Source organism: Schistocerca gregaria, chromosome 1, assembly GCF_023897955.1.
Source record: "Schistocerca gregaria isolate iqSchGreg1 chromosome 1, iqSchGreg1.2, whole genome shotgun sequence".
NCBI classification, from domain to species: domain Eukaryota; kingdom Metazoa; phylum Arthropoda; class Insecta; order Orthoptera; family Acrididae; genus Schistocerca; species Schistocerca gregaria.
In genome coordinates this window covers 876,050,391-876,066,374 of record NC_064920.1, presented here as the reverse complement: position 1 = coordinate 876,066,374, position 15,984 = coordinate 876,050,391, and positions in this window count along the sequence as shown.

The window sequence follows — 15,984 nt, the reverse complement described above, 5'->3', positions numbered from 1 at the left end:
GCTAAAATTATTCTTATACCTCTGGCAATGGAATACACATAATGGTACTGTTGTTGTCACGCTCGCAGGGTATGCCACTTCTAGAGGTGACAGTATGGACAAAAAACAAGAAAAAACGTCCTACAAATATGGCCTCCAAAACAGACACCGTTAGAGCTATTGGCACTTATTCAGTGGAAGAGATTTATTTCAATATAGCGAAGATGAACAAGTGCTCATAGGTCTTAAAGGTATGTAGTTTGGAGTCCCTGTTCACTAGAATTTTTTGCTTATTTTGGTCCATACTGCCACCTGTGAAAATTGTCTACACTACAGTCTTAACAACAAGAGAACGGTTACATGTACTGTATTCCACTGTCAGAGGCACCAGAACTATTTTCGATTGAAACTTGCGACTTGGTCTTTTACGGACCTCCCTTACCTCAGATTGATACATTTACACTTATCCATTATCCCTGATAGTTTGTGACATCATGTAATCACTCCTTATAAAACTCCTCATAATAGTATCGTGGTAGATGACTGGTGATACTAAGCCATCTTCGGCCTCACTTTCTAATAGGTGGCGACCCGCAGTCCATTAGTTACTATGGAGAGGAGACGTTACAGACAGGAAAGATCGAGATTGGACGAATGTTACAGGAGACAACAACCTAGTGACAGCCGACGGTGGAGCCCGTAGTATGGCATCTTCCGCTCTCAGTAGACGTTCAGCGATATACTTCACGCTTCGCATCCTCTGTTTGCTGAACTTTCTAATTGGCAGGCTAAAGCAGATTCACTGGGAACCAATCGTCACCCGGTAGGATATAAATGTTGATATTACACAAATACGTTACCATAACAGGAAGCGAAAAACTTCGTAAGCTAACTGTGACAAGGACACGGATCGACGGAAATCGAAAACTCGCGGCATGCCTTACGGTAAAAAGACGTTTATCAGGCTTCTATCAACGCTTTGAAGGTCGCAGTGGGTGTCAGCATTCCGAAGAAAAATGAATTAACTTATCGCCAGATTTCTAACAAGCAACTTTATGGAAATGTGATCACAGTGGGTGTCAGCATTCCGAAGAAAAAAGAATTAATTACCACCAGATTACTAACAGTTAACTTTATGCAAATGTGATAAGTAAATGTGTGTCTTAACGAAGTCCTGGAAAAGCGGAAAAGGACAACTGGATTAAATTACGCTCTTCACTCAACAAACAACGAGCAAAGAGACGCGTCTGAAACAAACGAAAGCTTCTCCCACAGTCGACAGCCATCTCTTCTTCCTACTACCACTGCATGGATGGAGGAATTTATCGATGCCCTCGCTCCTCCCACGGTCTCATTCCAAAATCATCAGTCTCCTGTTGACTACGACCACCATCATGTCCTGCTTCGTCCCTCCTCTAAAGAAGAACTAAAGGGTGTTGTTAAGTTATAGAGTGACGGCTGTCCTGCTATTGATTTCTTTCATTATTCTACGCTTGCGAAATTGTCCATGGAAGCGAAAACTTCTCTCTTGCTAATTTTTAGTCAGTATTGGATGCAATAGGACCTCGTGAAGATGTGAAAGCGTTACTTGTAATTCCAGTTCTGAAAAGATCCAAATATGGCCTCTAACTATCGTCAGACTGCGTTGTCATTATGTGTAGCAAAACGCTGGAGAGAATGGTATACAGAAGAATTGAATGTAATAATTGGATGCTTCAAAGCCAAAACGGTTTCCGGAAAGGCAAGCGGTAATCGGACAATCTGTATTCACTTTCTATGGATATTATTTCAGCCTATTCTGGTTCTCCTAGGCAGGCTGTGTGATACGGCATTCGTTCCTGGATGATATGCGGTATCAGCACCCTGCTTGCTCAAAGAACATCATAAAGCTCAAAGACCATCTCCTGCGTTAATGTTATTTATGGTTCTAATTGAAAGGAACGTAATTTTTTCAACCAGAAACATTAGCAATAAGACTCGCCGCAAATATATCGCATAACTGGATACCATTCAACAGAGAGCCATTAGTACCTTTTTTGGAGCTACACGTCTGACGGCCTCAAACACCTTTCTAGTGGAGGCATTAGTCAAATATCGTCAGATAAATTTTGCATTTAGGGCAGGGCCTTCATGAATAGTTGTGTCTTTAAAAGTAGTCAGATTACTCTCCAAAGAAGAACTAAAATTTCGGCCCTTTGTACAGGCTTTTACACCATTTCTCCTATCATACGATCTATACGATGTTCTTTGCATTTGCCTTTACTTGGATATGGTCTTGACATATTTAGCTGTTATTATTACAATACGATAGGTTTGGAAAATATTAATTTCAATTGCAAACTTAAACCTTGAAGCTCAGTGGTCTAGTTTCTATACCGAATGATCCAAAAATCCACAGATTTTGGTGAACGACGCAACCAGCCATCAATACTTTTTAAATGTTTAAAAGCGCCATAACAGGTTTCGGGATACCATACAAATCCTCAGATGGGTAATATTTTTTTGTAACAAACTTGTTTTGATCAACAGAATGTCGCCTGCTCCACACTGCACAAGAATATTTGATTAATATGACGCAGAATCCACTGACGTCCAAAATTATACAAACCGCTATTTTCTCATCCTGTGTCTAATTCACACTATAATCACACAAACTGTAAAAGATGTCCGCATGATCGTGTTCCGTACGGAAGATGGCATTCCGGTCAATGGACAACCACGCCAACGATGACGTCAGGGCACCTACCAAACGGGGTAGTGCCTGCCGGGTAGTTCCACATCCACAATCGTTGTGTACACAGAGACGGTGCATGCAGTACGGCACAGAAAATAAGCCTATCAGACTCTCTGCGTTGATGAACCGAAGGAAAAATGGAAGTAGGACAGTAGCAAGCTGATGTAGCCCGGCGGCTTAATGTCAATGGTTTTGTTGTTTCCCGGGTGTGGCGACAATTTATAGAAATCGAAACTGTATCCCGAAGACCACGGCAGAGCCGACCACGTGTGACATCAGAGAGACAGGGCCGTTATTTGGTTATAAGGGCACGAAGCCAGAGCTTTAGTACTGCACGACAACTGGCGTCAGACCTAGCAACGAAAGGTAACGTCTAGAGTGGAATCGCCAACACACCACCTGGACGGTCGAACAGTGGACCAACGTTATTTTCACAGTTGAGTCCTAATTTGGCCTGGACAGTGAGTCTCGACGGCTCTGCACTGGAGGAAACATGAAACACGATTTCGGGACCCAAACATTGTGGAAGAAGCCTGATATCGTGGATGATGCCTAATGGTATTGGCAAGATTATGTTGACCACTTGAAGAGCTCTTCGTGAAATTGTTGGGGCGAATCGGCAAGGTTTAACTGGTGTGAGGTATCGTGAAAAACTCTTGGGAACTCATGTGTGGTTGTTGCGAGACACTGTGGGCCCAGTCGTCGTACTAATGGACGATAATGCTGGACCTCATACAGCATAGATTTTTGATTTTTTCTAGGGGAATGGAAGTTTCTACACGCACGGCGTGACCTCTCGCTCTCCCAATTTAAATCCCACAGAACATGTCTGGGATGCAACAGGGAGACAAATTGTACTACAGCAGCATCCACCAACCAGTCTCCATGACTTGCGAGCAGCCCCAACATGACATCATTCACGGCATGCCCCGCCGTTATCAGGCCTGTATTGCTGCCAGGGGTGGTCACATCTGATACTGAGCACATACCACTTGGCGGAACGTGTGTGCAAATCCATTACGTTAAAAAATACGAAATTCATTATTGTCAACCATTATGCATGTTGCAGTTGCTTACGTTACATAGTCTTTACATTTTTGGTACTATACTATCACATGCGTGTCCTGTTTTGTAGCAAAATAACCGCAACCTCCAAAAATTTCCGCTGTTGCTTTAATTTTGGACACCAGTGTAGTTGTGTTCACTTACATAAGTTCCAGTAGATGGCGATGTGTTTTGATGCGATCCATGTGGTTTTCTTGCTCGATACATATGTTCTTTAATTCCACCATAGCCCACATACTGTAAATAAATCACTATGGCACAATTTATATTCTTAAAATGCGTTTTGAGCATCGCACATGCGTTAAATACTTCATGTTTTACTTTACAATGCAAAGATTATCTTTAAGCAAAGATATAAAGATATCATTCACTAAATATTGACCACGGATATAAACAGAGCAAAGGTGATGTGTAGGATATGTGAAATGTTAATAACAGAGAATGTTTGCTCCTTAAGCGTAAGCTTATTGTTAAAAGACATTAAGATTTTTTTATTTTTTTTACTGTCAGTGCATCCTTAAGTTGCAAATATTTTGGTGTTATTAACATGTTACATATCCAACACACCATCTTCGCTATGTTTACATCCCTGGTCAATATTTAATGACTGATGTCTTTGTATCTTTGCTTATGATATCCTTTGGATTGTAAATAAAAACATGGAGTATATAAGGCAAGTAGGATTCAGCAATGCGCCACAGTAATTTTTTTGCAATATGAGGGCTGTGAAGGAATTCAAGAACATACACAACGAGCTAGAAATCCATATGGACCACATAAAACATATCGCCATCTACTGGAACGTATATAAGTGAACACATCTATTTTCTGTCATATAAACATAGTTACATATAAAAATACAAGCCTCTTAGTGTATTTGGTATTAATGAAACAACCGATAAAGCACCACTAAATACTCAGATATTCTTATGCAGTGTGGAGCAGACAACATGTTGTCGATCAAAACATGTATGTAACAAAAAGATATTAGCTAGTGGCACTAAAAAACATTTGAAAAATATTTGTTGCTGGTTTCATCATTCACTAGCTATCATTAACGGCCGTGCATTTCATAAAGTGCACCATGGATAAAATAATATATTGGATGAGCTTTTCTGTGTACTCGAAGCCGAGTCAGCAAAACTACCTAAAGCGTCCCCGTATTTACGGGCGAAGACTGTGACACTTTTGGAAGCTCTCGAGTTCTTATTTTTAACTCCCTTCTTATATTAGTCGTGTCTGACTCCCAGCAGTTCTAAAAACGTATCTGACGCCGGAGTTGGAAAATAACTGCCTCTAGATGTCATAAAGGAATTGTTTCGTCAGTGAACGAAGGGGGCAGACAGTCCAACTGTTGTGGGTGGATTACAACGCTCACATCCAGTATAATGAGGCTGCCGACGTATTACCGAAGCAAGCGGGATCTATCGGCACTGTCCTTGAATGAAAGGTAGCGTATACAGATTACGTATTTCATATCAAGAGCTACGGACAAGCTCTCTGGTAACAGATGTGGAAACTTTCCCAACAAACGAAAAGTAGCTGTTATGCTGTATTACAACACAAATCCCTACAAGGCCGTGATTTACGGGGCACATTTGGAACGAGAAACGATTTCCGCCGTCGTACGACTCCACTACAACCAGACCACGTTACTTCCACATCTACAAAGACTCAACGTTTACGGTCCTCCTGCATTTGACTGTGGTTCCGAGATAGACATTTTGTTTCCTTGTCCGAAACTTGATCGTGAACGACAGGAAGCTCTAAAGACTTTGATGAGTATGGGTTACCTTCCCCCTTCCCCCCCTCCCTCCCCCTCTTCCCAGTCAGCTTCTTCTCTGTTATTTAGTGAAGACATTCACCTTAAAATGGTTAATTTTGTTAGGAGAATAGGGAAAGTACTGCAGGTTTTTATTGTAATATTTTTTTAAATATTTTGTTAATGATTAAATTTCAGACGAAGAATTGATAAATTAAAAATGTGTACTTCAGTTCTAATTCTGTTAGTTCAATTGTGACAGCATGAGTTTTTATATTTGTAAATAAGTTTATCAATTTACGTATCCTCATGTTACAATTAAGTATACAATGTAAAGACACATCAAAAAAAGGTTTGCATCACCCCGGTTCCCAGAACTCCTGCACATAAACGTTGACTGTGGATTTTGTATAACACACAAGTCCCTTTGACTGTTCAGAGATGTCACTAAACCTGCCCAAAGATGTAAACAACCATGCATGAGCAGGGTCTATTACACGGAAGCGGTCCGACAGCCGATCAGTTCCAGTCATTCCACCAGGAAGGAGGTATACAGCTCGTGTTGTTTGTAATTCAACCATGCCTAGACGTTCAATGCCGCGATTTAATCGCATCCTCATTGTTACTTTATGCCAGGAAGGGCTCTCAACAAGGGAAGTGTCCAGGTGTCTCGGAGAGAACCAAAGCGATACATAGAGACAGGAACTGACGATGACATGCCTCGTTCAGGCCGTAGTTATGTGGATCGCTACCTACGGATTATGCCTCGGAGGAACACTGATAGCAGTGCTACCATGTTGAATAATGCTTTTCGTGCAGCCAAAGGACGTCGTGTTACAACTCAAACTGTGCGCAATAGACTGCATGATGCGCAGCTTGTAATGATTCTTTATTTACGTGACCATTACGGCACTCCAACCCCAGTTTTCGATACCAGTAATATCGTACTACTTTTCTGCGAAGTAACAGACATATTTTTGTGACAATATTCACATTAGGTTTTATTAATGTATAGGTACTCTGATGTATCGATGTATTACAGTCATATGGTTCTTGTGTGTATTCATTTCTGTGGGACTCTAATAATCTTTGACTTACTTCTAACCACTTTGGCGTGAATGCGCACAGAGAAGTCTTTGCTTCACTTTGCAGAAGTTACGTTGTTATTTCGCTTTGTAAAAGAACAGTCAAGTCTTGTGATTTGTTAAAGTGGAAATTAAATATATGAAGAGTGATAGAAAACTGTTTTCTTGATGATGTGACAATCAACAAGAAGTATATGTGAATTTACAAGTAGTTTAATAAAAATGTAGATCGTGAACACCAAGTCAAAAATTATTTCTTCCATACCAATGTCCTGACAAGCAACTTCTAATCAAGCTGAGGGCCTACGGGGTATCGTCTCAGTTGTGAGACTGGATTCGTGATTTCCTGTCGGGAAGGTCGCAGTTCGTAGTAATAGACGCCAAATCATCGAGTAAAACTGAAGTGATATCAGGTGTTCCCCAGGGAAGCGCTCTGAGAACTCTGCTGTTCCTGATCTATATAAATGACCTAGGTGACAATCTGAGCAGTTCTCTTAGGTTGTTCGCAGATGATGCTGTAATTTACCGTCTAGTAAGGTTATCCGAAAACCAGTATCAGTTTCAAAGCGATTTAGAAAAGATTGCTGTATGGTGTGGCAGGCGGCAGTTGACGCTAAATAACGAAACGTGTGAGGTGATCCACATGAGTTCCAAGAGAAACCCGTTGGAATTCGATTACTCGATAAATAGTACAATTCTCAAGGCTGCCAATTCAACTACGTACCTCGGTGTTAAAATTACGAACAACTTCAGTTGGAAAGACCACATAGATAATATTGTGGGGAAGGCGAGCCAAAGGTGGCGTTTCATTGGCGGGAGGGACACTTAGAAATGCAACAAGTCCACTAAAGAGACAGCTTACACTACACCCGTTCGTCCTCTGTTAGAAAATTGCTGCGCGGTGTGGGATCCTTACCAGGTGAAACTGACGGGAGGACATCGAAAGGGAACAAAAAAGGTTAGCTCGTTTTGTATTATCACGTAATAGGGGAGTGTGTGTGGCAGATATGATACGCGAGTTGGGATGGAAGTCATTAAAGCAAAGACGTTTTTCGTCGCAGCGAGATCTATTTACGAAATTACAGTCACCAATTTTCTCTTCCGAATGCGAAAATATTTTGTTGAGCCCAAAGTACATAGGTAGGAATGGTCATCAAAATAAAATAAGAGAAATCAGAGCTCGAACAGAAAGGTTTAGGTGTTCGTTTTTCCCGCGCGCTGTTCGGGAGTGGAATGGTAGAGAGACAGTATGATTGTGGTTCGATGAGCCCTCTGCCAAGCACTTAAATGTGAATTGCAGAGTAATCATGTAGATGTAGATGTAGATGATCTGTGATTTTTGATCATTAAGAATTTCCTGAAACACGCATTTGTTAGGTCTTCAAATATTGCTAAAATACAGATCTGGACCTTCTAGCAGTCAAAGTGGAATCACCCCAGAATCAACACGATGAGCCATAACAACTTCGACGAAATCTACGTGGGAATCCATTCAAGATAAGTGCCAAAATTAATGACTTTTTGCAGTGACTTCATTATTTCCATCTGACGATACCATCCACAGTCAATAACTTTGTTGTTACCCGATAAAGCGAACATATGCTGCGTGAGCAGCATTATTAATCTGATTTCTTACCTACTTTGCAAGTGGTGGTATTGTTAAAAGCTTCAATCCCAACATCGATGGTGAGGTCCATCTTTGCAACCACGACACCATGCAGCGGGGTACAGATGGGCCCAACATCATGCCGAATGGACCGCTCAGGATTGGAATCACGTTCTCTTCACCGATGAGTGTCGCATATGCCTTCACTCGGACAAATGTCCAGAAGTATTTGGAGGCAACCCGGTCAGGCGGAACGCCTTAGAGACACTGTCCAGCGAGTGTAGGAAGGTGGAGCTTTCCTGTTGTTTTGGGGTGGCCTTATGTGGGGCCGACGTACGTCGCTTGTGGTCTTCTGTACTATAGATGAATGCCATCTTCCGACCGAAAGTGCAACCACATCGGTAGCATATTGGCGAGGCATTCGTCTTCATGGACGATAATTCGCATGCCCATCGTGCACATCTGATGAATGACTTCCTACAGGATAACGAGGACCCTATAAAACGTACATGGGATAGATTGGAAAGGGCTGTTTATGGATGACATGACCCACCAACCATTCTGAGGGATCTACTCAGATTCGCCGTTGAGGAGTGGGGCAATCTGGACCAAAAGTGCCTTGATGAACTTGTGGATAGTGTGACAAAACGAATTCGGGCATGCATCAATGGAAGAGGACGTGCTACTGGATATGAAGCGGTACCGGTGAGTATTGCAGTCTGGACCACCACCTCTGAAGGTCTCGCTGTATGGTGGTACAACATGCAAAGTGTGGTTTTCATGGGCAATAGAAAGAGCGGAAATGATCTTTATATTGATCTCTGTTCTAATTTTCTGTACAGGTTCCGGAACTCTCGGAACTGAGGTGATGTAAAACCTTTTTTGATGTGTGTATGTGTCAGATGGATAAACAGAGTACACACTCTGGCGGCCAAATAAAAAATAAGTATCGTATTGGAAAGTGGAGCTCATTTCATTAATAAAAGACAAATGCATAAAATCTTCGTAAATCCATATTTAAATTGGATGATGGTGGGACATCAGCTGGTATAATATTTATTAGAAATGAAACTCCTCCAGCTGTACTTAAGATTTCATATTTATTTAGCTATTTGTTTCGATGTTTTATTAACACCATCTTCAGGCCTGTGTACGGGCCGAAGAACACAGTGTGCACGGGCCTGAAGCTGGCGTTGACGCAACGTCGAAACTCGTAGCCCAATAAATATGAAATCTTAAGTGCAGCTGGAGGAGTTTCATTTTTAATAAAAAAGTATAGAACTCCGCCTGATGCAGGACACTGACGCTATGGATAGCTACGCCGTCTTCCACTTTTCGATTACGGCACGCTGCCCTATCTTGTAGTCACCGTAATGGTTGCTTCGTCACTGGTCGCAGCCCATTACACCGTGGACTTTGCGAGGTGCTGGGGCTAGCAGTGTATTTAACACAAAATTCTTCTAGAATCTTCATATGTAAATGATGCTCTAAGCCCCCCCTGTTCTAACTCCTACTTTTGCTGTTGCACATGGATTAAAAAGAAACGCGAATTGACTGTAATCGACCCTGCAAGTGGAGTAGAAGAGTTTGGCACCTGCAAGAATTTTATTTGATAAATAAGTTAAATAAAGGAAAGTTTCATTAACGTAGTGAGAAATGATAGGGTTGCTCTACCGATTAACAGAATGAAAGTTCTGTCCAAAATAACAATATGATTTATTTATGACTAAACTCAAAATAGTAAACAAAACACATGAAACATTTACAATACATCAAATTGGCTCAAATTGGATACTCAAACAAAAGCTGTGAAGGTGAAGTTGTCCCTAAACTATATTATGACAAATGGTTCAAATGGCTCTGAGCACTATGGGACTTAACAGTTATGGTCATCAGTCCCCTAGAACTTAGAACTACTTAAACCTAACTAACCTAAGGACATCACACAACACACAGTCATCACGAGGCAGAGAAAATCACTGACCCCGCCGGGAATCGAACCCGGGAACCCGTGCGCGGGAAGCGAGAACGCTTGCAACTCAAATCTTAAGAGAAACACACAGCCAACCAAACATTAATTCCTGCTACAGTAGTGAGAACTCAGACAATGAACACCCAATACAGTACAAAGTTAGAAAAGACGAACAGGCGCGCTCTGCTGAGCTCTGATTATCACCTAGCAAAGTTGCCTGCTTTGCCGGTGCTGCGGACGTACATTACTAAGCTGTGTTCTTAACTGAAAGAACGCGATCTGGCGTACCGGAGGCGATGGCTGGTTGCTTCGACGTCCCGTAGTGGTGATGATCATGTCGCGAGTACAGCCCGAAACAAATTATCCTGGTCTGGTTCTTTAGACTAAAGACTTCCCAGTAATACAAATGCGCCTCTGAGGGAGATGAAGAAGGCTCGCTACACAATCACTGACGGTACAGTGACTGATTTTAACAAGCGAAGTCACACAGTAACTCCGATACAGTCAACTTTAGCCAAAACTGCTCAAGGCAGGCTGTCCAGAGCAGCGAGAGCTCAGTCCTGTAACCCACTCCGACCGAAAAGCGAGAGCTGACTCTCTCAAGAGCACCCGTACAAGCCTAACACAGAATATTGCCGCCCCCACGACAGTGGCCGTGGTTAAACGTTGCAATCAGCAACTCGAAAACCGGCGGAAAATTCCACTCTATTGCCGAAGCACTACCATTCCACCAATGGGGATTCTTGGTGCCAATTTCTGCGCCGATTTTGCTACGTCACGGACTTATGCCTTGAGCAAGCCAATCACAGTTACGATTTGCAGAGAACGCGGGAATTTGCCAGCCAAGACTGCCTGGGAACACAAGTCATTCCCACGCCTTACTGGTAGCCCGCCAGAAAGTGTTTTCGCTAAGTTTCTGCGAAGTAACGGAATCTCTAGCCCAGCCGCTCGTTCAGGACCTTGCGGGCGTGTCTCGCCCACTCTTATGACAATGTCGGCGTCTGGAAAGCATTCACTCGACTCTCTCACACCTGTCGGCTTAACCCTTTCAAGATAAGTAGAGGCCGCCTGTCACTGGACCACCCGGGTGACGAGAGAGGCTGCGTGGGAAGTCCGCATGTGAAGGAATAGCGACTTTTCACTGCATGCAATTAGAGAGGAAGATCGAATTACTCAGACTAAGATAGATATATGAGAGGGGGAGGGAGGACTAGATGGACAGAGAGAGAGGGAAGGAGGAGATGGACTAAAAGAAGACTAAAATAAATACTTACCCAGGCAACTTGGCGTACTCAGCTAGATTTATGTTGGTCTGGCCTCGCCACTCTAATTCTATGATGTTGTAGAACTTACAGTACGTCTGTTGGTTTGATAAAAATTCGCAAGCTATCCCCCCTCAGCAAAGCCCATTGTTTGTGGGGAACGGAGAGGTGAGAGATCAAGTTGTGCATACAATTATGAAAGGGTCGGGTGACTAGGTAGGTCTCTTAAGTTGTGAAATATGGGTGGGTGACGGTGGAGTACAGTGTGGAATGACTGAATTAGAAAAGCAGCCTGTCGCGTCAGTAGCATGGTTCACAGTCAGGTGTAAACTAATCCAAGCGGTCAAGATAGAATGCCTTCTAACCCGAATTTCGCAGCCTGTTTTACTGACGCTGGCAAAATCGTAAAGGACGTCTTTCTTATCACATTCCGAGACTGCCCGCTTGGTGAGCAGACTGCGCAGACGAGCGTGGAACCAGGACCCCACCAGCCCGCCTGTGCTCGTCTGAGGTGTCCGGCCCAGACGTCAGACAGACTGCGGCCTGCGGCCACGTGGCGAGTGGCGGCCGCGCGCCTCCCCGGCGCCATTACGCTAAACCAACAGCCGCAGGCGAGAGGCGCGCGTGTGTGCCGTGGCGCCCCTGCTCAAACACCGGCCCTCCATCACCGTGCTGACCGCCGCCACCGGCGTCTCCCTGTCCACCTCCTCCTGTCATGTCCTGTCCGTCTCACACGTGGCGCCGACTAGGGGAGGTGGCGCACCACAGTTCGCGACTCCGAAGAAGTTTACCTACACAGTGGAGATGGCTCTTCCACCTTTAGGGGAGCGTGTGGTGCCCACCCATACGGTTAACAGACTACGCGGTATCATTTTCATACGGCTGGACAAATTGCTGCTAACAAGGGGACGGCCTCAAACACGCCCAACCGATTCTGATCATATTTGGCAGCCGCCCGATGTGGCCGAGCGGTTCTAGGCGCTTAAATCTGGAGCCGCGCGACAGCTACGGTTGCAGGTTCGAATCCTGCCTCGGGCATGGATGTGTGTGATGTCCTTAGGTTAGTTAGGTTTAAGTAGTTCTATGTTCTAGGGGACTGATGACCTCAGAAGTTAAGTCCCATAGTGCTCAGAGCCATTTGAACCATATTTGGCAGGTCGCTTGTGTACAGCTTGGAATGAGGTTTACACTTACTAACATTCTTCATTCCTTGTTCACTGGGTAAACAAACGGCAAACAAGGAGCACAGAAGCACTCAGTCCAAGAGTAGTCATCATAAGGCGGCCGATGTAATATGTCTATCATACGGAACACGAACGAGAACTGCCGTTCCTGGCAAAGTGCCCATTTATATCAGGCAGGATGGCGAGGAGAACCCGTCAGGTGAAGCGGCGATCGCTTCGTAACGTGGCTCCATTCTGGCGTTCGTCTTGTGGCTGCCACTCGCAGCCTCCAGTGCCAATGGCGATGAGGGAAGCAAGCATGGATCGATTTCGGACAGTTGTGACAACTACATCTCGCTGCCCGAGTCCGTCACATCATAAACAGTAAAAAGGAATCGCTTGTGTGCGAGACTGCTAGTTCAGTCTTTACTAAGACTCATTTGAAAGTGTTGTATTAACAGTTGAGAGGGAAGAAATTTGGTTTGTTTGGAGGAGGAGACCAGACAGCTAGGTCATCGGTCTCATCGGATTGGTGAAGGACGGGGAAGGAAGTCGGCCGGGCCCTTTCAAAGGAACTATCCCGGCATTTTCTTGGAGCTATTTAAGGAAATCACGGAAAACCTAAATCAGGATGGCCGGACGCGGGATTGAACCGTTGTCCTCCCGAATGCGAGTCCAGTGTGCTAGCCACTGCGCCACCTCGCTCGTTGAGGGAAGAAATACTAGATGCGAAAGAATCACCAATTGGTAGAGCATGGCGACAGAAGATGAGTGTCCGAGAAATGGTGAGGTCAACCCTCTAAAGGATATATGTATTACACTTCACAAAATGGACGTCATCTACATTTAAGGAGTCTTCAGTACAAACCATTAACTTGCACCATGAACACCGAATGAAAAACGGCGCGTCACAGTGATCACAAAAATTCGTCCCGTCAAGATCGAACGCGAGCTCCTTGGGAGGTACAAACTGTGCACGACGTTCAGCTAGGTATCTGTTGTGGTTGGCAGGAGAGCCAACACCGTGTTACTAGAGAAGGCCGAAAGGCACGCAGGCTGGCGTGAGGTCTGGAACAGGACAAGGAATTTAGAATTTAGAAACAACGGACGTAGCTGGTGGAATACTTAACTTTAATCCATTAATGACGAACGTCGCTCTTGACGGTACATGATTCACAATATCAATGGAAACTGATAATGGCGCCTTGCTAGGTCGTAGCAAATAACGTAGCTGAAGGCTACGCTAACTATCGACTCGGCAAATGAGAGCGTATTTTGTCAGTGAACCATCGCTAGCAAAGGCGACTGTACAACTGGGGCGAGTGCTAGGAAGTCTCTCTAGACCTGCCGTGTGGCGGCGCTCGGTCTGCAATCACTGATAGTGGCGACACGCGGGTCCGACGTATACTACCGGACCGCGGCCGATTAAAAAAAAAAAAAAAGAAAAAAAATGGTTCAAATGGCTCTGAGCACTATGGGATTTAACATCTGTGGTCATCAATCCCATATAACTTAGAACTAATTAAACCTAACTAACCTAAGGACATCACACACATCCATGCCCGAGGCAGGATTCGAACCTGCGACCGTAGCAGTCCAACGGTTCCGGACTGAGCCGATTTAAAGGCTACCACCTAGGAAGTGTGGTGTCTGGCTGTGACACCACAGTATCATCTCTCAAAGAATGCATATAGAATCATAATGGTGTAACGCGCTGTGAGGACGCATGGAATGAGAGGGCAACAGAATGTGAAACAGTCTGTCCTGGCGTTTATCGTAAAACTGGCTATTCTTTAAGGTGTAGCTGCAGAGAGTGAGATAATACATATTATACACACGAAAAGAACAAACATACTGAGGCTGAATTTGTCCAGTAGTTCCAGATGATATGAATTGCAATGTCACTCACTTTTCAGGAGGGATAGTTTGCTCTAAAGGAGTATTATTTTTATACACAGACCACGAATGAAGCAAAAGCAAGTTATCTTATCCAGATATCGGCCAAAGGCAGTATTCATATCATGGTTGTAGATCTCTTACGCCCATTTTCCGACTCTTGCATGCTGTGACGTAAATATTCCCTACTGCCCTCGCAAGATACGTACATGAGAATGAATCATAGGGGTAAGAGCACTCAAACTTCTCGTAGAACAATAAATAATATACCAACCAATTTACCATCCGGATTAACAATCCGTATAAATGTATACGAATGCATTAAGGCACTGATGTTAGCTGGTATTGGTACAACTTTCTTCATGCCTCTAATTTCCTGGATTCCTTTCATATGCATTTTCTCTTCAAATACGGAGTGTTCGGTGTTGAAAACAAATTCCTTACTAAAAGACAGGATAAGTTTGTTTATCTCATCTACAAATTTTCGGGCCAGTTCCGAGTTTGCCGTGCATCGTCAAGTTGAAGCTTTCTTTGAAATTTCGCTATCGTACGTCTTCCAATTCGGTAGCACTGTTTAAAGTTATGCAGCCATCCTCTACTTCCCTTGAACTCACTGTATTTTGAAGTGCATAGCGAGGTAGGTCACGATCATGCACATCCTGTAAATTCTATCAAGCAACTTTGAAACAAGACAACACCAGCTTTTGGAACAAAAGCGTCTTGTCCTCTCTTGAAAATAATTTAAGTAAATTTTCTTATGCGCTACACTGTCATATTGCTGTTCATAATATTTGTTTATATATGGATGAGCTTCCACATAGGTAATGTATTTAGTACCAGTTCCTTGGATGACAACTCCCCTTTGCTAAGTTTCACCGGAGACGGGATTTGTGACTCCCTGTCCGACAAGGATGATGAACTACATGGCCTACAGTCTGGAATTGTGCGGCCGCTACTGTCGCAGGTTCGAATCCTGCCTCGGGCATGGCAGTTTGTCATGTCCTTAGGTTAGGTTTAAGTAGTTCTAAGTTCTAGGTGACTGATGACCTCAGAAGTTAAGTCCCATAGTGCTCAGAGCCATCTGAACCATTTTTTGAACTACACGGCCCTACACCAGCTTCAACATCACTTTCCTTGTTAAACAAGTATGGTCATCATTCTACTCCTTAGGCACATTGTCCGCACAGCCGAGCGTAAACGACACCACACTTCCCACTGACTCATTTTGCGTAAACTCTAATACTTCATTTGCCACTTCTTTCTCACTCTGCAAAATTCTTTGGGTCCCCCTTTGCCAAATGCCATCTTTGGTCATTGTTATGGATATAACGCAATGTTTGCTTGGTTTATCGTTGTCATTGCTCTGCTTTGTACCAACACCACTACCACCGTAGCACTATTATGAGATACTCGCCGATTAAGCAGCTCAGCTACGCTCCGAAGCCTCATGCTGTGCTCGC